At 37.6% G+C, this 15,433-nt stretch overlaps 1 protein-coding gene and 1 pseudogene across 4 annotated transcripts in view; one reads left to right on the forward strand and one right to left on the reverse strand.

The window, feature by feature from the left end:
• ninaC (STKc_myosinIII_N_like and MYSc_Myo21 domain-containing protein ninaC) overlaps positions 1-15,433 on the forward strand; it is a 2,219,740-nt gene that overhangs the window by 106,373 nt on the left and 2,097,934 nt on the right. The gene's annotated exons all lie outside the window — the stretch shown is intronic.
• On the reverse strand, positions 853-2,242 carry LOC137240306 (uncharacterized; annotated as a pseudogene).

A 15,433-nucleotide genomic window follows, 5' to 3' on the forward strand; every position in this document is an offset into this window, starting at 1 on the left:
TATACAAACATAAGTACATACATCGCACGCATATGTACATATATTTGTTGGGAAAACGTAAACAAAATTTTGTTTTCTTTATACAGCTTCAATAGAAAATTTTAGTTCAAGGACCACAATGCCGGTAATTTATGTCCATAGGAGTATTCTATCTTTGTGAAAATAATCCCACCAGCCGGCTGTTTTTAAGTATCATTAAATCTCGAAAAATTTAAATTTTGATTTACATCTGTTTTCAATAAGACGTGTGCTTGTCATTTTGCTAACTTGATATACAGTATTCTTTGCCATAAAAAGTTCTCCTTTGGTTAAGAACGCAATGATTCTCAAGTTAGGCAACTATTGAGAACGCTTGAAATTTCAGAATTAAGCTTGTCCTCAACTTGAGCTCTGATGTGACTCAAATCTAAATGTATACTGAGGAGCCTGCTATGCCCTCAAAGTACTGTAAACGCTGTGAAAAGAAAAATAATGTTTGCTCTCCTGAAAAGTGACTGAAAAACAAATAACTATTTCTGTTGGCGCAGCGCGGGTATACCCGTTTATTAAACTCAGTTTATGGCGAATGCCATACATATGGAGATTAAAAAGATAAATAGATAAAAATAAATTCAAATTATTCTAAAACACCCAAACTAAGATTAATTGAACATCGACGAGATGTTGTATACATTTATGTATATATATACCCTGTTTTTATGTACATACTGTAAGTATATACATATATTTGATTTTATAGTACACTTATATGTACCTAAATACTTTTCTTGGGGATATGCTTAACACAATCACGACTGTCGATCAAACTGCCAGTCGAGTGTTCTGTAGAGCAGCCATTAACAATCGCTATACTTTAATCTGATATTTGGTAAATGGCCTACTAAAATACAACTTTTTCTGGTGTTTTAAGCTTAGCAGAAAATTTATAAACAATTTTGGTGCCTTATAATTTTTCGTTTCCTGCAACTTTAAGCTTATCTACTCTTCATTCAAAAGCACACCAGCGTTACGAGCAGCATTCTTTTGTATGCGATTCTCCCATTCCTCTATGAGACGATGCGAAGATGGAGCCTCTTCTGGTGGCAAATCACATAACTGAGCCAATGACATAGCAGGGCGCATTGTACCGCAACCTCCTTTTCTAATATCAAAATCTGGACTAGGGGTTTGTCTGGGCGAAATGCTATTATTCAACTGTGTGGAGTAACAAATTTCACTGACAGATTTCGCTGAACGAAGTTGTGTAGGCCCCAGACAATGTTCCACTTCAGGGTCTTCGTCATCTGTGTTTGCAAAGTCATTTCCAATAGACAAGAGTAAATCGGATGTGGACTGTCGAAATTTATTACGTTTTTTTTAGTTCATGTTCGCGTGCCTTTAAATCCTTAATTCCTTTTTGAATTTTAATTTCGGCTGGCACATAACCGCGTCGTATCACTCTTCCATCTGCATCCCTTTCAATATGAGGAGGGGTCATTGTAACAGCAGGTATGACAGTTCTTGGTGTTAGGATATTCGACAATGTTGAGCTTGGTATAGTGAAATTACTCGGAGCATTTGTATTGAGAAAAGTCGCTGCCGTTTTTGTGTTTAAGAATATTTTATTGTTAGCTATTTTATTATTGCTAAGTTGTAATTTTCCACGTGAGGCTATGAAGCGTTGCATAACACCTTTATTTGCAGGGTTGAAGGTAAAAGGTCGTTGCCTTGTATGATTAACAGGCGTAACTTGAACGGCATTCGTAACTATCATTTGTTGTGGTGGTTCTGGAGTTATAGCATAACAATTAGGCCCTATATACCGCTGCTCATTCGAAAGCTTTGTTGGTTCTGTTGGACATGTTGCTGAGATCCCATTAATGGGACTTGGAGAGGCCGATATGCCTGAACCATCATCAATACTTTCTTTGCAGTTCATTCCATGTTCACTCTGCCCCAGCGATGCTATGCTTAAAGAACCTTCACAGTTATTTGAAGACGAATGTGGTGTGTGGCTAATTGAAAGGCTATTGGCACCATCGTTGTCAATATTATTGTCAATGTTATTGGAGCTGCCATTCGCGTTGTGTATATCATATGCGCTTGGGGATAATATAGAACTGCCGGTGATAAGTTGCCGATGTTCCTCTTCCCGACGAACAACTTCTTTGATTTCTTCCTGAATGCGAATTAAAGGGTCAACCTTCTCGCTTTTGATTTGACCCATTATTACCTTCAAACACTTTTGCAAAACAGCCATTTCGGATTGTTTTCTGAACGCGATATAATTGAAAAACGCAGATTTTATTAGCTGCTCAAAGTTAAGAGCTGCTTTTCTCTCTGCTTGTTAAAAAGGTATGGCACGTATTGTTGAAATTTGCCAATTCGCATATGGGCAGCTGTCAGACAAACAGCTGCTCAGTTGGTGCTGCCGGCTGGAATGACGACTGCTCTCTGCATAAGGCAACTGGGGTATTTTACAACTAGGGCGGTTTAGGCAAAGAGGGGACTTTTAGAAACATTATTGGGCTGCGAACGTTTACGCATGGACATACTCTTGCGAATGATTATTGAACCTTAATTACCTTTGAAATGTACCCACCAGCAGCACTTTTTTAGCCAATTTCCTGAGCAATAACGCTATCAGGAAATCAAAGCGGTTTGCAAACTCCAGAGGAGACATTTCAAATGGTTTTGTATTTTACAGGTTAGGAAGGAATATTTGCATACCCAAGAACTCCAAAAAAAAAAAATTTTTTTTCGGTACAACCGGGTTTTTAACATCTTACTTGCAATTCGGTGGCCAGTTGTGCTTTGAATTATAGCAGGGTGCCGGCGATGATTCGTTGGCCATGGCGTTGTTTTGTATGCTTTGTTGGTAAGGATTCAATGGGCCCAGCTTCTGGGGTAAAACTCACTCGGAAAGTGTCGAGATTTCTCCCGTTATCTCAAATGTTTGAGGAGCCCTTTCCGCAGGCAGAGCAATCGGTTTTTTGGTTGTCTTTCGGCGAGTTTTCAGCGGGTGCTGCTGTTTTTTGGGCGCATTGCTTAAATAGATACCTGAAACGAAATAAAAAATAAAGAAGAAATTAGTAGAGCTGTAAAAGAGGAAGATATTATAAGAATTTATCAATATACTTACCAAACCACGTTGTACTCGTCCGAATGAAAATTCATTCAATATGTGTGTATCCATATTTCATGAATGAATGACATTTCAGAATGAACAGAGAAAGGTTGCCACTCGTACAACATTTTCCTCCGGACGTGAACACGTTGGAAGCGATCCACGGGAACCAGAATTCGGATCCTTAAGCGCAACAAGTCCGATTGTTTGGGACGCGATCTGGGTAAGGTGTCCTACACCTCCTGTCAACAGCCATGGTTCGGGACACACAAGACGAACCAGAATCAATAAGTGGCCGAATACCGTCATTCCACTTATATATATATAAAAAAAAAAAAACGATATTTAAGAAGTATCGATGATACAGCGAAATAAAAATATAAATTTTTGCTTTATATCGCATAAAATTTTGCTGTCCAAACATTTTTTTTTGCGGCGGGCAGGAAAGTTGTTGGTTTTTTAGCACCAACAACACAAATAACAGCGACTCAAAAGAACCCACGCTATACACTTTCTACCCGGTTCGGTACCAGAATGTACGAATCGAAAATCGTATATGCTCATTTTTCTGCAGCACTAGTGTGCCCGGGGCCACCCTGCAAAACGCTATCGTCATTCCACGTCATTTGACTAGTCATTTTACGGTCATAGGTCATATTCACAGTCACATTTGCAGGGGCGTGGGTAAGTTTTGTGACCAAATTTTTGTAGGGCAACTAAAACGCTACCGGGTGACACGACATAAACAAAATAAGGCACTAAAGACCCAGGCACATGTTACGCCAGCCTTAAGGGCAAAACATCACCAGCAACCAAACCATGTGCATTCTGTGCAAAAGTATCTTAATCCCGGTAGCTAGGCGTGTTGCGCAGCATTAGTGGAAGGATGCTGCTATGCTCATGCGGGGGCGTGTTCAAGTTATGTAACGAAAGCACATGCGTGGGTGTGTGCGTGTGGAAAAACGAAAGCAAAATACGTATGTGTGTGTGGTGTTTGAGTGAAATGTAGGGAATTCCGTTTAGATACGGGGATGTGAAGATTTAACCGAAGCTCAGAAATTCATTAGAAAAGTTGTCTTAATAGTGCGTGGTCGTGCTGCGGAAAAGTCGCGTGTGAAAGTAGTCAAGTCAAAACAAAAAAAATTTAAATATATATATTTTTTATGTGAAAAAAAAATACCGATACGGTCGTACCGTTGTGGCAGCTCTTTAAACACTTTATTAAAGAAACCGCAAACCCACGGAAGAAGAAAAAAAAAAAAACCCTTCAACATCCTGCCACCGGTAAGTGTAACACAGTTATAAAAATTCTTTTTATTTAAAAATTGTTAAATTAAATCCTTTTTGGTTATTCACTTTAAATTTAAATAAAACCTTTTTTTGCATGAATTTAGGACACGCAAATTTCAATCAAGTATAAAAATAAATCGTAAATTTCCATTTTTTTTGTCTTGGTTTTAAATAGTTTTATAAGAAATTAAATTTGCACTAAAATCAAACGCGCTTTTATATAAACCTTTTTTCATCTTTAAATTCATTTTGTTATAAAGTAGATTTTTGTGCATAAAAGAAAGCATGTGTGTAAACCTAAGGTGTTATAAACTAAAAGCAATTTTAAATGGTGAAGAAAAATTAATAAAAATTGTGATGAAATGAAAACGGTGTAACACGTGATTTTAAATAAAATAAATTTTTTGATTAAGAATTGCAAATTATTTAAAATAGAATGTAAAAGCAAATAAAACCTACGTAAGATAAAAATAAAATTAAATGATAAATAAAATAGAAGTGTTTAAAATAAAAATAAAATAAATAAAAATAGAAAAAAAAAACTAAAAATAGCATTAAAAATAAGAAAAGAAAAAACTCAGAATTAAACCAAAAATAAAATTTATTTGGAAAAAAAATGCAAATTAAACTAAAAATAAAATTAATATAAAAAGAAAAATAAAAGTTATACGAAGTTAAATTTAGTTAAAGTAAAATCAAAATTAAATTAAATTAAAGTTATTTAAAATTAACGCAAAAAGAAATTAAATTAAATTTGCCTAAAATAAAATCTAAATTTAAAAAAACCTAATGTGTTGAAAATTAAATCAAAAAGTAGCCTAAATTAAATTAGTTGGAAATAAAAGCAGTGGTAACCTAAAGTCCGTGATGTGAAATAAAATTCCAACATTAAATTAAAATAAATTTATTGAAAATAAAAGAAAAATTAAACCGAATAAAAAGTATCTAAATTAAAAACGAAAAGTAAATGGAAATAAAGTTTCCTAAAATAAGATCCAAAATTAATTAGATTAAATTTATTTAAAGTAAAATCAAAAATTAAATTGAATTAAAATAAAATCAATATTAATTTAATGTAAACTTGCTAAAAGTGAAATCAAAAATAAATTACACAACACCGACTATTAAATTTGAAATTGAAATGAATAAAAGCTTTTTTTTTGAAATGAAATTGGAATTAAACTAAATTAAATTAATTTAAAATAAAACTAAAAATTAAGCCTAAATAAACTTCAGTTAAAATTAAAAGGAAGAAGGTTTAGCCAATATGGAAGTTAACATTTTTTTTTGCATTTGATATACATGTGTACATACCGACATATAGACATATAAGCCAAAGTTCGGTATCGAAGATACTCAACCGAACTTGGGAAAATATGGCTATGTGAGGTATATACATATGTACAAAGACACCAGCTGTAAATTTTGATTTTTGTCATTTTGGTTTTTTTTTCGTTTACAGAATTCTCTGGTAGGACGAAGGAAACGGGCCAGAAAACTTACCCGCATACATTACCCAGAGGGACCGCAGGAACGGCGGAATATTGGGACCGCCGATCAGTAGAGCTCGGAGAAGGGAGAGAGAGAGCGCAAGAGAGAGGATCGGCCAAAGTGACCGAAAGTGGCCGGTAGACAGCAGCAGCGACGACAGCGACGTCGCCAGCACCCACGCAGCGTCAAGAAGCGACAACAGCAGCAGCAACACAGCGACGTCACCATCGCCGACGGCATCAACATCGAACGCCCAAGGAGGGCATGAAAGGGCATTTGATTGCACATTTTTTTTTATTGAAATTTCTTTTTGAATGAGTTTTATCCCTAATTTGCCTCACCTTTTTTTGATTATTATTGTTATTGGTTATTAATTTTGTCAATAGTTTTTTTTTATATCACATATTAATTTATTTTGTTCACTTCGGCATTTCTTTTTACATTTAGTTGGTAATAATTTTTCTTAAGTTTTCCTAATTAGGGTTATATTCAAAAATACACTAGCACTAGCATTTAATTGCCGATTTTGAGCTTCTCTCCTCGATTTTTTTTTGTAATTCGCTCTTTCTCGTTTTAAACTTTCTATATTTTTCGGTTTTTTTTTATTTCTTTGTCACTTATAGTTTTCGCATTTTCCTCTTGTTTTTTTTTTATTTTTTTTTATTTTGTTAAAATTGCGTAATTCACCCACTCGCCGCCCGCTATCGCGAGTGAGTGATCGCGGTGACATTTAAAAACTCCATTGAACCTTTGCTCAGGCAGTAAAAGGTATTTTTTTTATGAGTAGGCAAAGACATATGTATGTAAATTTCCCTTCCTCACAGGTCCCCGCAGCTTGAAGGCGCCTACAATGCTGATGTGCTGAGATCAGGTGAGTGAGAAAATTGACAATACTATTTGTGTTCCATTTCTTTACATATATGTCAATGACCGATATATATAATGCCTTAGCCTAGGTCAGGGATTTACTTTTAATTTTTGCTTAACGTTTGAATTTGTGCCACATATATATGAATTCGTTTTTTTTTTTTGTAATTTTAAAGATATCAAAAGACATAGTTAGATACGACAACCATTAGGGTGTGCCTTTTCGCATACATCAGATTATTTTCTCGTTATCTTTTTGAGCAAATATATTTTTCCTGTCTTTTTGGCATCAGATACTAAGTTAAAATAGTATACGGTTTTTTGCCTGTATATCGGTGGTTAAAGCGATAGCTAACGTTGAATTTTTGATTAACATATTGTTTTATTCAACTAATTTTAAAATTTTTTATTTTTCTTTTATTTCCTTTATTTTTTTTTTGTATCTTTCATATTTTTGGAATTTTTATATTAAGGAATGGTTAGAATGTAAGCTTTTTATATATTTCCTTTTTTTGTAAGAATATCTGAGGAATCACACTTAGTAGGGGATAGGTCTAACTTTAAATTTTATAAATAAAGATATGCTTATAACGATTTGCAACTTTACGAGTTGAGCTTTTTGTTGATCACTGTAATGGAGGGCTGATTTTAAGATCTTTGGTGTGGGGGTTGCTCTGGGCTTAAGAGGGGACGTAGGGGTGATGGCCTAATAGACTTGTAGACAGACAGACTTGAGTCAGGTTTGGGGGCGCCGTAAAATTAGAGGAGTCAGCACGGCGCCCATGGCTTCGTGTAAGATACGCGAAGAGGGTGGGTAGACTCCACCTGACTAGACAGGCCTCCACCTTTTTTCCCCCTTTTTTTGATTTCCCCCTCCTTTATCTCTCTGCTCACCTTACGTCTATTGTATCTCTTTCAGCTTTCCCCTTTTCTTTTTAGAACTTGGCATGAACTCTACTTTTTTTGTTAGTGTAGTTGTTGGTAAGGCTGGTGCGCAAAACCCCACCCCGTCCGGCGAGCTAGCAGGGCTTGCCACCATGCCACACGCCACCTCTGTCTTACCACTGAAAGCCAGCTACATAACACACATAACGTGCGGGAAAAGAGGCCATGTTCATAATGCACGCCACATATGAACATTTTTTTTTTTTGCGGCGAGAGATGTTTCCCCTTATGCGTGCGCTAATAAAATTTACCAAATCCCAATAATACAATTAGGGACCACTCGCCCCCGCATTCGAGAATGACTCGACCCAGTCAAACATATTGCATTTCTTTCAGAAAACGGTCGCTTTGCCGCTATGCAACGAAATGCTGCCAAGAACGTCATGCGTTATACGTCGGAATGCCGCGCTTGTTTTAAGCAACATCCCATACGCCTGTGCCCCATCTTTCGGGCCAAAAAACCCGAGGAGCGTCTGTACTTAGCGATCCGCGGGAGCTGCTGTGGAAATTGCTTGGCTCTAGACCACCGCTCTAACGCGTGCCCAAGCCAAGGCCGATGTAAAAAATGCGGCGAAAAACATCACACGATACTTCACATCTCCTCGATTGATGAAGAGGAACAGCTACTCCACGAAGCCCGCTCCAAGCCATGGAGTGTACAAGTTGAGGAGGAGCTGGAATCACCCCGTGAGCGGATTGACGACTCCATATCATTATATGCGTCAGATGCTGGAACGGAGACTGGGCCTCTTCGTCCAGCTCGAATCCACCGAACCGGAGCGGAGACTCGGTCTCTTCGCCCGAACACAACACCAGCAGCCAAATCGTTCCGACCGCTTTTGCAGAATGAAAGGAAGCGGCTCCAGCACGACACATCGACATTCCAGCGCCATATTCCTGACGGCCGAGCGGAGACTCGGTCTCTTCGGCGGCAAACCAAGGAACCTCAACGAAGGCAATAACCGCGCGACCGCAGAGCGGAGACAAGGCCTTTTCGCCTGCAACAACGACACCACACCCATCATCAGACACAAGACCGCAGCCAACGATACAGCTCGGTGCAGCTCTCCACAGCGTCCACCTTTTGGGCAGGGCTCCTCGCCCCGCACTCCACTGCCACCGCCACCATGATACCGACGGTAGCGATCACCCCCACCGCGGTCGTGAAAATAGAAGCAGGGGGACGGCTACACCTCGTTCGCGCCTTAATCGATGGATGCTTCCCCACCACAGTGATTGCGGATGAGCTCGCCCAGGAGCTCCAACTCCCTACCAGCACCATTGGCGGGCAAGCAGGATGCCTACTACGCATACGAGGAAGACACGGTCAAAACAAACGGATTGCAACCCATGCGGCGGTCGTGTCCAATTTTCGGCGAATGGCCCCCACGACCAGCGTCGACAGCGCCATCGCATCCCCGTATGCACATCTCCGTCTGGCGGATCCGCAATTTTATTCATCCGCCCCTATCCGCCTCGTGCTAGGGACAGACGTGTATGCGGAAATAATGCTACCAGGGATTCTGCCCACCACGTTTGGCCCTTTGCTAGCTCAGAGTACCATCTTCGGTTGGGTACTCTCGGGCACAACCAAGGCCTAACATCAAAATGTTCGGTAACGACCGAAACACATGCATTCTTTACACTTTGTTATTTTTATTGAATTTTTTTTTGTACACGGTTGCAAAGGATGTGCATTGTGAATTCATACCAACGAAAAATCTTTCTTTTCCTCCATTGCCATACCTACCTGTCAAATAATAAATGGAGAACGGTTGTCGCGAATGGCCAGAGAATGGAAGAAAGGTTTTGTTTCACTAGCCGTTATTAAATTGAAGTGCCACAAATTGCACTTTTGTGTTTCAAATCAGCTTTTCCTTTAAATGTGTATACAGAAAATCAAACTACATACTAATATTCATTCCAAAAATCAACTTTATAGATTAAGCAATCCGCCATGCAGGCATTTTTGAAATAGGTAAATGAAACAATAAACCAGTCGTCTACAAAGACGGTTGAAAACCACTGTTAAGCTAATGATTAAGTAATCGAACAGCGATTGAACAGGTGATCGAAGCTGTTCAATATTGTGAACGTTTTATCAAAAATTCGCCACTTGTATGAATTCACAATGGAGGTGTGCGTTTACAATCATTTATCATTACAATAAGTTATCTTTATTGAATTTTCTTCATACAAAATTCTATGCTTATTCATTTCCAATGACTTTGTAATAAACGGCAAGAAATATCAACACATGTATCTTCTTACTTCTTTTCGCAATCCCTAGCTCTAGGCAAACCTGGCTCAGGCCTTGAACCAGAACGGGAAAGGGCCGAATGACCGAGGCATCAGCAACCAAGCTCGCACACTGCGCAAACCATCTTGCGTGTCGCCAAGCCGGCGGACTGGCCGGCGTTATGTTAAGTTAGATATAATTAGCTATAAGTTTTTTATTTTTTTTCCTCTTCTTCATGGTCGGTGATCCTTGGCGGAATGTGACGTTGCGTACCGCAAGGGGGGCGGCATGTTTAAGCCCAACGCCTAACTTTTACCTGATTGACGGCGCCCCTCCCTAATGTTTTAATAATATTTCCAGCCACCCACACTCACGCCGCATTTTTGTGCATGCATGCACATGCATACGTTTCATACACATGCACGTGTGTGTGTGTACAGGTTGTCAGCACCCATGCACGTATGCGTAAAGGTGGTTGTGTGTGTGGCTCTTCCCCTCCCTAATACCGGAGGACTTTTTCGCGGCTTAGCGGTTGTCACCAACGGCACAACCGGCCTTTTTTTCGATCGACCGCCAACCAGCACACATCGCCGAGTATCACCGTCATTATTTTTACACTCAAAGGTAATATTGTATCCTTGTATATATTTTCCTACACTCTAATTAAAAACACTATTATAACGAGGAAATCCTCTTTGCGTTTTGTTCTTTTACTTTCTTTCGAGAGCACTATCAACCCGAGATCGACCCGTGTGCGCCTACCCACTGCCGGTTCCAGACGCACTCAGGCCGAACAGTTATTATTAAAGGAATCGATGATTTATGGCAAGCTGACTTGGTGGTATTCAAATAGTAATAAGCATTATCAGTATCTATTAACTGTAATCGATACATTTTCCAAAAAAGCATGGGCTGAAGCAGTTAAAGATAAAACTAAAGAAAATGTCACAAATGCAATGGCTAAGATATTAAATTCAAGTAATAATATATACCAAAAAACCTGCAAACAGATGATGGAAAGGAATTTTACAATACTAACTTTAAGAGATTATTACAAACAAAAACTATAAATCATTATTAACATTTTCATCAATAAAAGCATCTATAATAGAGCGATTCAACAGAACATTTAAAGGAATGATGTGGAAAGAATTTAGTTTTCGGGGAACTTATAAATTGATTGATATCTATAAAAATTTAGTCTATTCACAGGACCATCAAAATGACTCCAAATGAGGTAAATTCCTCGAATGAACAATATTTATTGGACACTGCATACAACAATTTAAAAGTTTTTCACAGACCAAAATTTAGAGTTAATGACGAGGTTAGAATAAGTAAATATAAGCATGTATTTGAAAAAGGGTATACACCAAATAGGACAACAGACGTTTTTAAAATAAAGTCAATTAAAAACACAAACCTTACAACATATATACTTGAAGACTATCAAGGTAATGCTATTAGGGGAGGAATTTACGAATATGAACTTTTGAAAACTAAACTCCCTCATGTATATTTAATTGAAAAAGTTTTGAGACGTCGAAACAATAGAGTTTATGTTAAATGGTTAGGATTCTCTTCTGAACACAATTCCTGGGTGGATGTTAATGATTTAAATTAATAAAGTAAATAAATAAACAAATAAATAGAAAAGTGTTTTAATAATTATTTCAGTTAAGTATTTAATGATAGCCTATCAACATGTCGATTACATTAACAATAAGTGGTAATTCATCTATACTGATTGAAAATTATTTCCCTCCAATAGAGCTCAAACAAGATTATGTCTGTGGGTTAATCAGTTTTGACTCATATCATACAATTCCAAATGTGGACAAAGAAAACAATTTGTTTCACATTGTATCGAATGTTATTGAGATACCTGTTGGAACATATGAAATGGATGATATAGTTGAGACAATAACTAAAACATATGACCCTTCAAATCAAGGGTATATTGATATAAGCGCTAACCCTAATATATTTCGAACTGAAATTATGAGCTTTACAGAAGAAGTAAATTTTGATAAATAACGCTCAATTGGTCCATTACTAGGTTTCAGTAGAAGAGTACTGAAGCCGGGGATTGTTCATTACTCCAACAATCCATGGATATAACAAAAATAAAAAGAAACACCTGCTAATGTTATATATTTGCCGGTTAATACACGTCAAATAAGTACTCTAGTCCTTAGAGTTGTTGATGAAACTGGTAGCTTGGTTAATTTTCGTGGAGAGGACATATCAATAAGACTGCATTTAAAACCTATCTAAAAATGATAATTTTTAATAAAAAGCCTTCACATACAGATTTTTTGAATAGTTTTCAATCAGCCTCAAAAGTATTGGCTACAAAAACAAAAAATCTACACTCTAAAGAAGTAAAATCTCCTGTTCAACATAAAATTGATTTAACCCCCGCGAATAAGGAGGTCCTAATAAGTCTAGGATTTAGTTTACAAAATGAGTGATATAATAAACGTTTTGTCCAAACCCATATTTGATAAAATTATAATAAAAAAGGATTACCATATATGTAACCATATCTGCAATCGTTTTATAACAACAATGAAATTCGGATCCCTATACAAAATCAAGACCTATATGTGTTACCTATTGAGTGTATTTTATACATTGAGGGATTCATATCAAATAGTAATTCGCAAGTTTCAAAAACTGTGCAGCTGCTTAATAATTGTATGGCGTATTTATTCGAGGAGATTCGATATGAAATTAATGGAATAGAAATTGATCGCACTAGAAAGTTAGGTATTGCAACAGCAATGAAAAATTATGTATCACTTAATGAATTTGAGAGTAAAAATCTAAAAAATGCAGGGTGGTGTCCATTTGAAAATATTAGCCTAAAGACTGAACATTTTAATTTTTGTATACCGTTGAAAAAACTGCTTGGATTCGCTGAAGATTTTGATAAAATTATTGTTAATTGTAAACATGAATTAATCTTAATACGAGCCAAAGATGGTGCTGTTATGACGTCAACTACACCATCGGAAAAGCTTTTATTAAAACTTTTAAATATTACATGGAAAGTGCCACATGTTGAGCTTTCAGACTCTTATCGGCTAACTATGTTGAGAACAAATAATAGCAAACAACCACTAAACATTTCGTTTAGAAGTTGGGATGTTTATCATAACCCGTCTCTACAGGAAAGCACTAATATCTTATGGAATATCAAACTGGTTGGTGAACATGAAAGACCTCGCTATATTATTTTAGGATTTCAAAATGAAAATAAATTTACACATTGTGACTTATTGGATGTTAAAGATCACCTCAACTCCACTACATATGCATATGATGATCTTAATATTAAATTTGATCGAAATCGGTATGCTCTATTATATGACATGTATTTGAAATTTCAACAAAGTTACTATGACAAAGTTACTATTACTTGGGGTTGTGGGGTTGGGCGGTACTACAGGTGTCCAACTGCCACTTTTTGTAGACGAGAAAAAAGGCCGGTGGGTGGGGGGATTGGGGAGCAGTCGCTTGATTAGAAATCTATGGGACTCTTTAAAACGGCTCGGGTGAAGTCTAGGACTCATCAGAAATATGAGGGGACATTTAAAAATTTGCGGCCCTTTAAAAATGTAGGGTCCCCCATTTAGCGATCCTCATTTTTTACTCAAAAGGTGTCCAATTTATATGCATTGAGACAAGTAGCCCTTATCTAAATGTATGTATATGGATGGGTATGTCTGTGTCGGTATGTATTTTGTGGTTTGTTGATATGCATATATATATATATATAATTTATATGCCGTCATGTTTACGGCAAAGGACAGGACACAAACCTATTTCCTTGCACCATTTTTCCCATAAAAAATTGGGCTAGAACCGGCATTTCCATACTAATGACAGAACACAAAAATTGTACAGCTCGAGGACAAAATGGATGCCGAGATAGAAGCTTTGAGAGGTCGTATACAGGAGTTGCAAATAAATCGCCCAACAGTTTCTGCGAGTAATCCAAAGGTAAAGACACCACCCTTTGACGGTTCTGTTCCTTTTCAGGTCTTTAAGCTACAGTTTGAGAAGACCGCAGCAGTGAACAACTGGAATGCGGAAGGTTAAGTTGCTGCACTGTTCGTGGCATTGAAAGGGCCTGCAGAGGAAATCATACAGACGATTCCAGAGTACGAATGGAACAGTTATGAAGAATAGATGGCCACTGTCGAGAGATGATACGGAACCGATCATAGGAGACAGATACACCAAATGGAGTTACTGAACCGCTTCCAGAGGCCTGGTGAAACATTGCAAGAATTTGCGTCGGATGTTGAAAGCTGGCATATGCGGACGCACCCGTGGAATATACCGAAAGGGTAAAAATCCAGAGCTTTGTTAATGGAATACGGGATATTGGAATGAAGCGAGCAACATACGCAAACGTAAAACCTACATTAACAGAAACGGTATCACATGCTCTGATTCAGGAAACATCATCGCTTCTGTGTGAGCCAGCGTTCAAAGCACGCCGTTTGGAGTTGGAAAGGCCAGACTGGGTGAACACAATATTGGAGGCGCTGAAAGGATCGCAAAAGCGGAGTGAAAGAGTTATCAAATGTTTCAAATGCGGGAAGCCCGGTCACATTGCACATCATTGCGATCTTGATCTAGTGGTTTCAACAGCATGGGTGGTCTTAATAACAAAGCTGGAAGGGATGAGCAAGAGAGAGTAAGATGTAGAAATGTAGAGCTAGCTCCAGCTATTGAATGTCCTGTGATATCTGTGTTGCAAATTGGTAGAAAATCGAGAAGTCTTACCGTCAAAGGAAATGTGGATGGCAAGGAGCGTGTACTGACTGTAGATACGGACGCATCTCATTCCTTAATCCGATATGACTTGGTCAACAGGAGAGTAAAACCATTACCTGGACCAAGGTTGCGTACGGTCACAGGCGAGTATAACCAAGTCAAGGGAGAAGTGATATTTGAAGTCTTAATTGGGAAGGTCATGGTTCTACACAAATTAATTGTGGCGGAGATTGTTGATGAAGTCATATTGGGAGTGGACTTCTTAGTTGACCATGACATCAAGATCGATATGCAAAGAAGGGTTATGCGTTATGAGAACCAGGATGTACCACTTAACTTTAGTTTGGAGAAAGGGTTCAGCACAGTGATGATAATTATGGTACATTTGTACTTTTTTTGGTACATTTCGCTTCCCGAAAATACGTTGGTACTACATTGACATATTTGGTACATTTTTGTAAAATACAGCACTACACTTCAAGTCATTTGCAAAGCAGCTCTGAATGTACAAAAAAATTTAAAATTTTTCGAAGAAAATATATAGTTAAGTGATTTTGTTGCCGAGCACAATTTGCAATTTCCAATTATGGATCATTTAAATATGCTTATGAAAAATAGCATAACTGATTCGATTAGAATTTTTGATAAAAAGTGCGCTGATAGATTTTTAGATTTATACCTTTGACCGATAGTAGCACGGAGGA

The sequence above is a fragment of the Eurosta solidaginis genome, chromosome 2, assembly GCF_040869045.1.
Source record: "Eurosta solidaginis isolate ZX-2024a chromosome 2, ASM4086904v1, whole genome shotgun sequence".
NCBI classification, from domain to species: Eukaryota; Metazoa; Arthropoda; class Insecta; order Diptera; family Tephritidae; genus Eurosta; species Eurosta solidaginis.